The 15,172-nt window shown below is 42.0% G+C and overlaps 1 protein-coding gene across 1 annotated transcript in view; it reads left to right on the forward strand.

Moving 5' to 3' along the window:
* The window catches only part of CNTNAP2 (contactin associated protein 2), a gene marked incomplete at its 5' end in the record, with an annotated part of 359,481 nt that overhangs the window by 80,991 nt on the left and 263,318 nt on the right, over positions 1–15,172 (forward strand). The gene's annotated exons all lie outside the window — the stretch shown is intronic.

Genomic DNA, 15,172 nt, shown 5'->3' on the forward strand with positions numbered 1-15,172 from the left:
CATCCCAAAACCTATTATATAATCACATTATTATGATGTATTAACCTGGTCTGTTAGAATATCTTCTTGGGAATTTTTAAAGTATTTTATTAAGATTATTAGGGTCATATGGAAGCATTGCCTGCTAGTAAGTAGATAATGCACTGAGTTGTTCCCCTTCCCAGGACACTAGCTCAAATGATTGTTTTTGAGGTCACTATTGATTTCTTTTTGTGCAGAGTAGTCACTGGTGTTAGTGAATTGTGAGTCTTTGTTTCTCAGTCCAGTTTTCATGTGTGAATCCAGCTATTGGTTGGTCCTTTCTGATATCATTATAAGTACCTTTCTTATGGTTAGTTGGCTTACTGGTTTTGTGCCTATTATACTACCTAGTAGATATATACTATATAATTTATAGTCAGGAATATGATTAGCAGATGAAAAAAAATACCCACATATATTTAACCCCCCATTGACTATACCCCATAGTTTACCCTTCTTTGTCTTATAACTATCTTTTATATGCCTTATGTTGGCTTTTCTCTTCTAAGTATAACTATAAGCAAATGACCTTTCACAGACTAAACTTCATTTTAGTCAATCATACATAATTCATGTTCTTCCTCTTCCTCCTATCTCCCTCCTCTTCCTCCTCCTCCTCCTCCTCCTTCTTCTCCTCCTCCTGCTTCTTCTTCTTCTTCCCTCTCACTCTCTCTTTCTCTCAATGCTAATTCATCAAAAGTTGGCCAGCAGAAATCTCTAACTTAACTCCATCCTTTTAGTATTTTGGTACTATCTCCAACATTCCAAAAACCACACTTGCATTCTGGCAACAACAACCGTGTTCTAGTCTCAGTCCAATGTGTTCTGTGTTATTTTATTTCATTTCACTGCGCCAAGACATACATCCGCATCCCTACCAGAAGTAGCAGAAAACAGTAGAGAATAATCTCTAGGTCCAAATTCTGGGGACAAAGGGTAACCAGGAATATCAAAGATAGGTGAAAATACCACTGTGGCTCCCACTTAATAAAGACAGAGATGGAAAATAGGTGTTGTTTTAGCATCATAACTTCATGGTGATCTTTCTAAATAAGATTATGTATTGCTATGCTCTGTTTTTCTGAGAATCTGTAGTTTTATTGACCACTAAGACCTTTTTTTTTACATTGGAATATTTGACATTCATTCTTTCTGCATAGGCAAAATGCACTGAAATATTTCTTATGCTCACTTCTGTAAAGATCCCAAACCATATACACTTTCATAGAATTGAGTTTAGAATTTCCCACACAGTGTGTGTGAGTGCATGAATGCATAAGAATGTGGATTTATTTCCAGCAGCAGGCAGTATCCTTTTATCTGTCAATTATAGTAAATACTTCTTGCATTTTCGCTTTCTCAGTCACCAATGAATTAATATCAACTATGCTCTTCATCTAACATTGTTTTTATACTTGTCCAAATCAACTACTTCATACCCTCACCTAACAATTTACACCTTTCCTTTGGAATCATATTCTTATCCTAGTTTTCAAAATTGACAGGTAACGGATTTAAGGACGAGTTACCCAATTTCACTTATGTATGATTGAGAGAAATGAAGGCATAGGGACAAACTCAGGATGAGAAAAAGGCTATTTTCTTTGGTTAAAAAAAAAGTCAACAAATAGAACTGTTGGCTTCTAAGAAATCATGATTTACGATACGAGAAGAACATAAAGAAAAGATTGAAGAGAGCTTTTCCTTCATTCTTTTTTTCCATTTCTAGTATTCATTCTGAGTGATTTTAATACGTCCCATGTAGCAGTGTGTACTAGGATGTTCCCAGTGAGTGTCTCCACAGGTTAGGCTGTGACTTCAGTGACACCACAAGCCAACCCAGCAGTGGAGTGAGAGAATGAAGATTCCCCCAACTGGTTGGGAGTTGGTGCACATGAATATGGCGGAGACTTAGAGGACAGAGGCACTGGGTCCAGATCAGACAACTTCCCTCAGGTTCCCCAGACATAAAGTGAAAATTTTATGATCATTAGGAAAGAGGTTAATTTGCTGAAATTCCCAGCACAGACCCAGAAAGAAGGAGAGATAGAGACATGTGTGAATAGCACCAAAGTGGCCCAGGAGATATCTCACTTTGCCAACAGTTTAACGGCAAATAACAGACACTCAGGTAGAAAGCAGAGTAAACGTCTCTGAGGCTCTGGTCTGGGTCTTAAGACTCAATCTGCTTCATTTCCTTGAGGAACCACGTTCCTGATTCTTACAGTCATTTGGTTAAATGTTGACCAACAAAAGCAGATGTTACATTGTGTTCAACGGGGGAAAGGTCTTATTTTCTGTTCAGTCTGGTGAATGGTGCATGAATCCACACCGAAATATGCATCAGGTGTTTCCATCTTCACAAATGGCTTGATTCCAAAAGGACAGCAAGCCAGGAGAGCTCTTAAGCCCTCCTGAAAAACTGGAGAAACTCATTATATTTTGCTCTTGGCTTGGATGGATGAAGGGGGAGAGGCAGGTGGGTCCCCACTGAGGCTGCAAATCACTTGCATTCTGGATTCAAGAGAAGGCTGAGTGCACCAGCTGCTGCTGCCGTCAGGAGGAGAGAGAGGGTTGCAGCAGAGAGAGGGCCGCAACCCCATGGTTTTGAGTCCGAAAGGAGCTCTCACAAACACGTTTTACTATGTTTAAAAGTCCTTCGCTGTGAACATGCCGAGCTTTTGTTCTTACAGAGTGTTCTTTCTCCGATTACTCAAGAAAACATAATCTAGTAAGGCTGGGATGCTGTGTCCACAAATGCCTGGTTAACATTAGGCAAGACGAGCATCCGAAAGCAGCAGCGGGGGTGGGGCAGCACCTCTTACCAAGGTCTTTTAAGAGCACATGAGCAATTGGATATACAAAGAGACAAAGAGCATGGCCAAGAAGAAAGCATCACAGTCTCAATTAAAAAAAAAAAAAGAAAAAGAAAACTCGAGCTTTGGTCCATGTGCCCGCCTCCCAATGGCACAGATCACGGGTTTAATTGATCATCCTCCACATCATCTCCTCAAACAGTGATTTGTTCCATTTATCATAATTTCCAAAGTAATAATACATGGGGATGTGTTAATAATGTATCATTATTAATATGTAATAAAACATGGGGATGCTCTTTAATAACATATATGGAGTTTGAATAAGTAGCACAATCCATATGCTTTCAACATTCCAGAATTCTGAAAGTAGTATTCTGTGGGACGTTCTTGGAAAACACTTAACTAACCAGTCTGTTTACAAACGAAAGTAAACATAGTTCCTCAGCTGTTGAAAGCTAATTCATTTGAAAGACCATGAGTGCAAAAACAGTTAAGGCATGAATTTAGGAAGCTGAAGGCATGGGTTTTGTCCTCTTATGTGCGTTTATTTTGTGGGCAACATAGTGACAACACTCCCCCCTTGCCCCCAAACAACGGAGTAAGAGATTATAGGCAGATTACCTCAATCTCATCACTGTTTTCCACCCACGGTAGTACAGAAATTATTTTAAATGTGTGTGGTAAGAATACTCTCTCAATTTTTTTAAGCATGACAGAAATAGGCAGTTGAGGGAAATGATTAGGAATGCAGGGTTTGGAATCAGACAGACTCACTCTGAAGCACCTCATTCATCCAGTGAACTTGAGCAAGTTATTTCATCTCTCTCTCTCTCACTGTCTCTCAACTGTGTCACCTGCAGAAAGGAATAATGGCAGCACCAACCTTTTAGGATTTAGGAAACTCAAGTGGAATGATGTGTATTAAGTGCCCAGCACTGTGAGTCACCCAGTAAATGGTCAATAAATATTAGTTAGCATATATTATTATTATTATCTCTACCAATAATGGCATTTCTGTTAACTAGGACTAAGAAGAAAAGATGAAAAGCAGAAGTAAAATGTCATTATGGTTTGAGGGGGTTGAATCTGCTGGCAACCTTTGTGACAGAACGGTTGCCAATTATGTCTGTTCAGAAAGCTGTCCAGTTGGCCTTGTGGAGGGTGACTTCGAGGGGCAGATATCAGAGCCAGGGAGGCAAGAGCCATGCAAAAAGACAACCGGAGATGGCATGAGAAGCATGTTGAGATGCTATTGATCGAATTTGGCATTGAGTTTTGTATGTGCATGTCAGAACAAACCCTGACACTTCCTCACGCTGAGTGGCTCTATGAACAGTGATATCCTCAACGTGAGGACCCCAAGAGGAGCCAGTCTTGGGATGTTTTTGGTTTTACACTTGCTCTTTTGAACTTCTGGTAGTAAATCCAGAAAAATGGGCACACCCTGCTGGAGCGTTGGCATTTGACTCTGGAACTCTGATCAGAGGTCCGTGTGGAGACATGGGTGGAGATGATCAGTGGGAGACAATGGAAATCACACAGAGAACACAAGAGAGAACAGAGTGGCGTGAGTGGTACCGCCAGGGGTACAGTATGTAAGAGATGTTCAGAGGTAGTAGAACCAATGAGTGGACCAAGAGAGTAAAGTAGTAGGAAGAGAACCAGAGAGACTAACGTCCTACACTAAGTGAGCTTGAGTTAAGAAGAAATTGAGAATAAAGACAGCACGCCAAGTGTCTGAAGGTCCCCCAGGATCAAGGACTGAACTTCAAGTGCTGTCTTTCCCAGAGAAGCCAAGTTTGCCTGACAGGGTACAGCTGTCTCTGGCAAAGGAGACAAAGGAGGTAGTGTCCTTCTGCATCAAAGCGGATGGACCTGAGCCCCCTGTGTCTGTGTGGCTTCCAAGCCATTCCTGCTCAATGAAACACAAAGAGGGAGCAAGGTACTATCCTTGTGTCCTCAGCACGAAGCCTCTGCTCTGGCTGGACCAGAAACAGGAATGAATGTTATGTTTATCCTTCACAGACTTCAAAATAACAGTAGTTCAAAACTAGCCAGGCTGCTAATAAGCAATTGGAGAGGTACCTAGACTCCAGAACTAGAACTGTGTTGCCAAAGCTTCTGTGAAAAGATCATCTGCATTGGAAGCAGCAGAGGTGCTCATTAAAAGGGCAGATTCCAGGGGCACCTGGGTGGCTCAGTTGGTTAAGCGTCCTCCTCTTGATTTTGGCTCAGGTCATGATCTCACGGTTCATGAGTTTGAGCCCCACGTCGGGCTCTGTGCTGACAGTGTGGAGCTTACTTGGGATCCTCTCTCTTTCCCTCTCTCTCTCTCTGCCTCTCCTCTGCTTGCTCTCTCTCTCTCTCTCTCTCAAAATAAATAAATAACTTTTTAAAAGGGCATATTCCACATAGCCGGGATGATGGCTCAGAAAGCTGCATTTTTAGCAAGCCCTGCAGATTATTCTAATGCACAATAAAGTCTGTGAGCCATTGATTATAAAAGAATAGAAAATCAGTTTGAAATGCCCAAAAAAAAGCGCACCACCTGGGAAAAGTAATCTGAAGGGAATACATCTTACTCATAGGAGATAATCCCTACCAAAATTATGAGACATTGTGAAAACTAATCGGGTCTAGGATCTCACTTTCCAAATTATTTCTGTGAATTTTTTCTGCCTTCCTTCTCTGAGTTTTCTGATTAATACATGATGGAATGCTTTATAGTTTATCCAGCATGAGAAATAGAGCAGGAGGAACATTTCCCATTCATTTTCTTCAAAGAAAAGTATTTTGGAGTTTTGTGTTAAAAGGAAAAGTCATGAAATATTTTAACTTTTTTTTCATGGCTGGTGAGTTCTGTTCACCCTGTTATTTTTATGAAGCACTTTTCCATGGATGCTTCCTTTTTCACAAGCTAAAAACTGACTTTTTTTCTACTGAAAAGCATCGTTGTCCAAATTCATTGTCACATATACACTTTAGAAATTATGACCTGATTCTAGTTAGTGGAGAAAATTAGAATGGTTTATGTTCCACAGTGTTATCCTAATATCATTCCCTCACTTGTCAAGATTCTTAAGCTGGACATTTTCTGTGCGTATGTGAGTGTGCTTGCAGTAAAATATAGATCATGGCTGAAAGGCAACTATGAGAGAATTATTATAAGTATAAATATTGACTATGGATATTGAAATATTTATCCCCACCCTATTCTGATACTTGAAATCATACCATTAGAGATTAATTGGTTTGGATCTTAAAGCCATTTCAATCTTCAGGAACTTCTCATTAAAATAATAATTAAAAAACAGGGGTGAATAATCATTAAGACTTTATCACCCACCAGATGATGAAAGTTTGGCTGATTGATAGCTGAAAGAAGTATTGGGAAAGGTGAAGGTAGAGACACATTAGGGAGATGGGGACCAGGAGAGACAAAAGAAACCTCCATCAAACATCACCTTGCTCATCCCAGTCTCTAAAATGGGGCAATTCTCCATGTTTGAATAAGAGCCTATGCTGTGAAAGCAAGGAAAACTGTAAAGGACTTATCCTCATTAAATATTGGGGCAGAAACCTTATTCCTGAGAATAAGTAAATTCCTGAGAGTAAATTCCTGAGGAAGATCAAGATCTTAGAGTCCCCTTAATAGGACTACAATAATCATTAGCCAACCGGAGAAGAGAGCCTCTCAGCCCGCAGAAGAGGTATTGGACGAGCCTGGCTCAGCACCGAACCTGCTTTAATATAGAACCACTTGGAAATATCAGAGCTGGAGAAGGGCTTCTCCCGGCCAAGTCCGTGCTCCTGGATATGGGAATAGAGTTGCAAACTAAAGATTAATTGTGAAACACAACAGATGGCTTTGTGAGGTATTACAGCACAAACTTCAATTCATATGGGGAAAAACCGACCCTTCTAACCTGACATTCATCCAGCCAGGCCCATTATGAGACAACTTTTTTATGAGTGTAGGACATTAGGAAGTTGAAGCCTTCCAGGCAGTTTAAAACAACTGGCCTCTTTTACATGAGCATCCCACCTCAGTGCTACAGACCATCTCTGCATGTATCAGATGCAACCAGAAATAGGTAGTTCAACTCAATTCAATGTCTTTTGAAAAAAAATCACAAATACTTTGACAAGGCATTTGAAGAATTAATTTAAAAAGTACCTTTAGTATTTTATCATAGGAGAATTTTTAAACCCACTCTTTCCAAATAACTTCAACAAATATTACTGAGTTTATCACATCCCTAATGTAATAACAAGGCTTGATTTGGTCAAGTAGCCATTCTATCTCCATATGGAGATTGATTTTTTGAAGGCTTCCTCCTCAGTTCAACTACATGACCCACAGCTCCCCTCCCCCACTGGTGGACCCAAGGTGGTGCATCTCAGTCATTCAGCAGTGTCTCCTGAGCACCTGCTTGTGTGTCAGGCAAGGTCTGGGTGCCGGAAACAGAAGAAAAGACGAAGCAAGAAAAACACTTGTGTGCATGGACCTTATATCCTGGTTCAGGAAAGACAGTCAATAAAGAAGATAGATAGATATGAAACCAAAGGGGAATGGCTGAGGATGACTTGAGGCTGGATCTTCCATTTCTTCGAGAAGGTCGTACTGACTCTGAGGAGGTGACTGAATCCTGAGTGATAAGGATAAGCCAATCCTGCTGGAACTTGCAGGAAGCATTCTAGGAAGAAACCAATCCTGAAATGGGAGCAAGCTTGATATCTCCAAGAACAGAAAGACGGCTGGTGCAGCTGGAGTGCACTGAGCAATGGAGACAGTGGAACAGAGTGATATCAGAGATGGAGGCAAAATAATGAGGTCCCTAGATGCTGGATCTTTTATGAAGTCTAGGGAGACACATGATGTACGGGAGGTTCTCAGAAGAGACATGAGGCAGAACATGGTGGTCTTCTCCCCAGGATGCCTGGACTTGATGGAAGAGTCTTCTCTGGGTATCGTTCTGCCGAAATTTGAAGACAAAGATACAGTAGCATCTTCAGGCTCCCTTCACGTGCCAGGAAAGCCCAGCATAAGAATCCTATGGGGTTGTTTGGAGGGTTAATACTTAATTTATAAGAAAACCTGAGGGCTGTGGATGGGGAATAAAAGGGAATTACTCTGTTAAAAAAAAAAAAAAAGCGGGCAGTATTTCTTCTAGAGCAAGCTGTATTGAAGCCATGAGACCTGGGTTCAAATTGAAACTCTGAGTGTTCACATCAAAATTTCTGTGCCTCAGTTTCCTCACATGAAAAATGGAGACACTACCAGAATTGCAAGTGATGTTGTGAAAATTAATCGAGAAAATGCCTGAATTAAAACATTGCTTGGAACACGGTTGGATAGATTTTAGCTGCTGTTAATAACTATTCATAATGAAGTTAACTGTTCCTAAATATGAATGACTCTATTAAGTCCAGAGTCTTAAGAGAATAAGGCTTGGTGAAGAAAAGTGTGCTCGTGGCCAGTGGGAGTTCATTAGAAGGAGAAAGGTTCACGGCATCATTGTTAGTGGTCAGTTGATTCGTTCGTTGTAGTGGTTTATAGTTTAGGAATGCCTCAGCGGCATGGGAGCCTTCCATGTAAGTGGCAGAGCCTCAGAAAAACTCTCCTTTCTCAGGATGAGAGAGAATGTCCCTTTTGCCCATCACGGCTACAGTATTACTATAGGGTGGGACCCAGAGACCTGTCACCCAGTGCTAAAGCTAAGGCCTCCTTTGCAAACCACCCCCCCATCTGCTTGGTCCCAATATGGACTTTCTTTTCAAAATAACAGTCCATTTACCATAGGTAATAATAATTTTAAAAAGAAAACCTGACCTTTATTCGCATCTCACAAGGAACAGCAAAGCCATTTAATTCGCAGCATGCAACATTGTTGAATTCTCTCTCACGATGCTCTTGCTCCATGATTCTCTATCATGTTCCATGCATATTCAACCCTGTCCCAAGTTCTTCCTGAAAACTCTCTTTCCTGCAGCCTTCATGAACTCTTGACCCTGCTTCTGCTTCCTCTTCTCTTTCATTCTGTACACACACACACACACACACACACACACACACAAGCTGAGTCCTTCCTTGTACAAATCTCCCATCCATTACCATCAGCAAAGGTTAACTAGTATTAAAGTTTGATGTGAATCCTTCTAGACTTTTATCTTTTACTCTGTGCTTCAATGAACACACACACACAAACACACACACTCGTGTGTGTATATATGTATATGTATCAGGCACGTGTACAACATGCACATATACTCTTTAATGAAATGGAGCCATCATATGAATTTTAGTCTGAGAATTGTGTGTCACTTAACAATGTACAATCGACAGTCTGCATAGATATGTTTTACCGTTCGTGCCACATTGTATTATATTTGCTTAATATACCATAATAGATTTACACATTGTGGTTGTTTTCTTGTTGTTGTTTTTATTTTTTTGCTATTAGAAACTCTTTAAAATTTTCCCAAAACACTGAAGCTCCAAACTGAAAAGGTGTGTGTGTGTGTGTGTGTGTGTGTGTGGTGTTCAACTCGAGGTAGAGGGTGGAAGATTAAGGAGAAAGTCAAGTGGATTGAAATCAGCAATAAAGCGACCATTCTCCAATACTAAATGTACTTGAAATTTATTCCCCTGCATCTGTAGGTAAATGTCCTTCTGTTCTTGAAACAATAAATCCCCATAAACTTCCCATAAAGTTTTGCCGAGGTGAAATGTGAGATTGGTTCCAGCGGAATCCGTTCACTGCTTTGTTTGTGTACCTTCCGATCTGAATTTTAAAGCCCCTGTTTTTCCTTGGAGCCCCTGAGACTGAGAAAAGGTCAGAATGCAACATGTTTCAAAGCCGCTGCGCTCTGGGTAGCCGCAGGCCTGCTGGAAATAATTGCTTTCAAAACCCAGATTATGGCACCATCTACTCGGTTTCAAATTAGCATAACCTACGGCACCGGGCAGTGGTGGTTCGGGCTATAACTGTAACTTTGTGTTGTATTCTAAATTCACTTTTAGAAATATTGAGATGCCCAAACAGCTCCGTTCCAGACAGGCCGTCTCTATTTTCAGTAACCTCAGAGGCAAGACTGAGGCCAGACCTCTATTGTACAACTTGACATTTTCTTTTCTTTTTTTTTAATGTTTATTTTGAGAGAGAAAGAGAATGAGTGGGGGAGGGGCAGAGATGGGGGAGGACAGAGGATCCCAAGCGGGCTCCGCCCTGACAGCCCAGAACCCCAGGCAGGTAGGGCTCGAACTCACAAACCCTGAGATCATGACCTGAGAAGTCGGATGCTCAACCCACTGAGCCACGCAGGCGCCCTTACAACGTGAAATTTTAAAGTCGAACATACCAAGTCCAATTATAAAGTGACAGGTATCATTGAATTTCGCTGTAATAATCCATTCGGTATTTCCTTATCCGGGTGTGTACCCCCCAGTATCTTCAATAAGGGTGCAGTGAGGCCCTGGCATATGCGGTTGTGATGGTCCGTCTTCCTTCGGTGCAAACCGGTCCCGCTGCCCCCGGAGAAGCTTCTGGAGAAATCGCTCTGCCCTCCAGGCATCTCAGCAGCCGGTCACCGCTCCCAGGGTCCATCCGGCCCTCATACTCATTCCCAGATTCCTCTGAAGCAAAACTGTTCAAAATCAACATAGAGGATGCACACACTTAATCATTTGTCGTGATTAATGTGACACGACGTAATAAAATTCCTGCTGGCCTCATACAGTCTCAGACACCAAAGGGTGTCCTTTGCAGCCAACTTGAATCCCATTTCACAATCCTTACCCAGGGAGGTGGGGGCAGGCGGGAGTTCACAGCCAACACTGTGGCTCTGCATCCAGCTTCACGCCACGGAGTCCACAAAGGATTGCCACAGCTAGTGCAACGGGCCTTCAGTGTGTTCTTTTTATCCTGAAAGTCGGAGCATCTATTTCAGCTTTGATACATTATTTATTTTTACTTCGGAAATTATTTTCACTTAGCCACTGAATGGAATTTGTTTTCAGGCTCGCTTTCGACTGCATTCCCTTCTTCTCAAGTATTTATGAGTTTGTTAGGAAACTGCAGTCCGTTCTATATAAATCCAGGCCATCTCTCCCACCCCTGCGTACACAAAAATCTGTTCTTTTTCTAGGAGTATTAATAAATATAGGGCAGAAGAGGATTTTTTGCCCTTTTATAGTGCTTTGGTGTTTCGAAGTGCTCCTGTATGATGCTGTTGTTTTTACATCATTAAAACAATCCTGTGACATAGGAATTACTTTCCTAACTTACAAATAAAGAAACTGAGGTTCTAAAAGCTTGCATCCAATTTCCCACCTCCTCTTTATATCATGGGTTGTATCGCTTCTCGGCCGTTTGGCTAAGATCAAGTGTTGTATCATGGGCTGTTTTCCTTCTTTACTAATCCGGCTCTTGGAGATGAGGAGGGCAGGGAGGGGAGTGGGGATGAGAAGGATGGGGAGGGGTGTGGGAGGACCCTGTTAGTTTTCAGTAGGAAAACGACAGTATTTGTGAATAGGATGTATGAATCTTTTTATTTCCTGTAATGAAAGCAGCACCAAAAGGAAACTTTTATTTGTGTAATGTAATTGTGTGACTCATATCAATCCATTACTCCGCCGTGTAGAGCAGTTTCCAATGTTTGCATCCACCATTCTGCTGAAATGGGCACCTTTTTCCACATTTTACCCAGCTAATGGATTTTATATAAAATCTGTTTTTCTATGGATGTGGGGCTCTGGGGGGTTTGTAGTCTATCAATACGTAAGGGCAGCTTCACATTACAACGTTCCCTCTCTGCGCAGTGGCTGAGTGTGGCTAAATACATTGCAGTCTTTTACATTTGTGCTATGACCATTCTTCACTGCAATGGGGCAGATGATAAAATGGGAGCTTAATGGTATTGGGGCATGAATTACAATTGTAGCAAGAGAGAAAAAAAATAAGAGGTAAGAGACACCGAAGGGAGACATTGTAAAGACAGAAGTGACACCCACAGGGCTGGCCCTCAGAAACATCGTCAACTACCGTGAGTACATGGACCCCATGGTTGTGAAGAGGGCCTGCATGTCAGATCTCTAAGAAGGGAATTGTTAAATGTGTCTAAAAGGGCAAGTAAATAATGCCAAACCAAAAAAAGCTTCCATCCAAATGGGCTAAATAACTCTTCGATTCAGAAACTAGAGAAGGTGGGCTCTGTAGATGGTCACCAAGGAATGGTAAGAGCTGGGAGTGGGATTATCAATGGTATTCTGGGATATACCTGATATATACTGGGATTATATTCTGATCTTTTTTAAGAAGACTTTTTTCTTTTAACTTACTCAAGAAACACATATTGAACACTTGCTTCTGTGTGTCAGGCTAGATATTACAGGTAGAAAGAAATAGAAAATACAGTCTCTGCTCTGTGAAGTTCCTAGCCTAGCAGAGGAGAGGAACATGTATAAGCAATTCTAATAATACAGTAAGTTGAGTGCAGTGATAGATACAAGATGTCACAGGAGCACAGGGAAAGTATGCCATAAAGGAGGAGAAGGAATCAGGCCAGAGGTAGTATGTGAGTGGGGAGGACCAGGAAGAGGAAGGTGGAGAGAAGGATAATACAGAAAGAGGAAACCATGCAAAGAAAGGCATGGAGTGCATCCACAGCAATGGGGGTGGTGGGAAGTCATGGCATCTGCGGACTACCAAGCACACGTTCTCGGGAGAAAGGAGACTGAAGAAATAGGTCTGCACCTAATACACGGTGTCCAGGAGTTTGCAAGGTATTCCATCCACCGGCATTCGGAACCATGACAGGTTTTATTCATAACAGAGAAACCATCAGCTGTGCATTTTGGAAAGCTCTTGCTGTTGGCTTTGTAAGGACTGGATTTAAAACTTAACAACAGTGGAAGCAGAGCCTAAAGTCAATGCATCATCCAGGCAAGAGGTGATGGCCTGACCCTGGCAGCAGATGGAATTGAGGCGGGGACCTACCTGCTGGATATCTCAGAGATGTGGTTCTCAGGCCTTGGTAGTCGATTGGATATGGAGGAATGACTCCCGTTTCTGGCTTAAGTGTAAAGTGGGAACAGCTCCAAGTGGAGAATACTGCAGGAATAGCGAATTGGGAAGAAATATATGTTCACTTGCAGTCATTTAGAGTTTGAAGTACTTGTAGGTCAAAGTAAAGCTGTCTAGTAAGAAACCCATATGTTAATGTTAAACTCATAGTAGCGATCTAACTGTATGCATAAATTTCAGAATCACTGATCTATGTATGGTTAGTGCTTGAAATCATGAAAGGGAGTGAAATTGGTCAGGAAAAGAAAGAAAAGCAGATTTATCCCTGGGACTGACATGCAAGCATTTAAAAGTTATACAGTCCCCCAAACAGCACTCCCATGGCTGTTTCTGTGTACTACATTCCTTGTTAAATATTTTTAACTTCAACCTGAGTGTAGTGGATATAAATCTGTCCTCCAACCTCCAACAGTCTTGTTTCAGCTAAAGCAAACATATCTTCCTCCGATACTTTGCTCACCAGGGTATGAGACATCCAGGCTTGCTATTCCCTTCTTTGGAATCCATCACACAGAAGCCTTTAGAGTTTACCCAAGACAGAAATTTGAATGAAGATCAGAGAGAACAGATATTTCCATTACACACCTAGTCATTCATTTCTCCACTTCTGGTTAATAATTTTGACTTTGAATCCCATTATACTTAAGATGACAATGAGGATAACTAATTAGGTATAACTAATGGCCCCAGTAAGGAAAGTTTGAGGGATCTAATGTGGAGCCGAGAGTTATAGACCTGCCTCCACCTCCAAATATCTGAGTACATGGGGCACCTGGGTGGCTCATCGGTTAAGCATCCTACTCCAGATCAGATCATGATCTCGTTGTGCATTGGTTCGAACCCCATGTCAGGCTCTGTGTCAACTGACATCTCAGAGCCTAGAGCCTGCTTCGGATTCTGTGTCTCCCTCTCTCTCTGCCCCTTCCCTGCTCATGCTCTGTACCTCAAGAGTAAATAAAACATTAAAAAAAAATTGTTTTGAAATCCTAGTACACACAACTGTTACCAGCACGCAAAATAAAATAAAATTACCTCTTTAGTACGACTCCGTTCACAGGCAGCACTGACAAGAGTCAGCATGTGAGTTTCCACGGCTGATGAGAAACATGTCAGTGTCATCACATCCCCCCATAATCTGGCTATTGATCAGCTCGCAACAACGCAGGAAACACCCTCAGCATCATGACCTCTGGGGTTTTGTTATCATATTCTTCTCTGTGGGACCCCGTCCCCATTCTTTCCCGAAGAAACCAAATGACAAAGAGACACACGGTGAAAAATTTACATTGGTGACCCCTCCCCCAAGCCCTGTGGGTTTTAGCAATGGAAAAAGTTTGCTGGTGAGGGTGAAACTCGACAAGCTAATAACATTTTACCTCGCAGCCCCTCATTTTGAGGTTGGGCTTGCCCTATAAAATCAGGCTGGGAGCTGAGCAAAGCTACTTTTACCTTTCCAGAATGTACAAAATGGTTTAATTAAGGAAGTCCTTTTTTTCTACCCATAAGGACACCTCTACAAATAGACTCAAATCTACATGCAAATGAAGCCATCTGGCTTATTGTTGTCAATAGCACCCAGTCCACGGTAAACAATAGAAGGCTCACTGCATAACTCAAATACTCACATTGCTAACCTTTAGGTCGCTGAAAATTTTCAGGGTAATTAGTCTCCTCTGCACTAGAATTCACATTGGAAAGTGCTTGCCACTTAAAGGAAAAGATATGGCTGTGTTTCTTGGTGTGGTCCCAGGACTGGGCCACTGGATGGCTCTGAGGAAATTGCTGAACCTGGGAGCCATTGGCATCCAGACCACACCCACAGCCATGACCTCACCAAACCACAGCCGCAGCTGGAGAGCCCATGTGCAATCTTCTCCCTTCTCTCCACTGCTTTGTTCTTCCTATTTTTATTCAGTGGCTGCTCTAAAAACTCATATGTCACATCGCCAGGGCTCAAGGTGACTTCGATTTGTGTGTCCTGAAGGAATTTTTTGTAAGTCACTGAGAAGACGAAGAAACAGGGAGGGGACAGGTTTGACAGCCAGTGAGCAGGGAGTGGAAGGGTGAGAGGCGAACAGGACAGATGGCGGACGTGGGTATGAGTCTGAGATGAGCCAACAGGCTGGAAAAGTCAGAATTGGAGGTTATGTCAGTGTAGCTAGGGGTGGTTGGCTGCTGCCCCTTAAAGAATTCACACATGGAGTAGGGAGTAAGGAAGGCTCAGGGGGGGGCTCAGGGCTTGCTGAC

Source organism: Hyaena hyaena, unplaced genomic scaffold (assembly GCF_003009895.1).
Source record: "Hyaena hyaena isolate Hyena2069 unplaced genomic scaffold, ASM300989v1 scaffold_471, whole genome shotgun sequence".
NCBI lineage: Eukaryota > Metazoa > Chordata > Mammalia > Carnivora > Hyaenidae > Hyaena > Hyaena hyaena.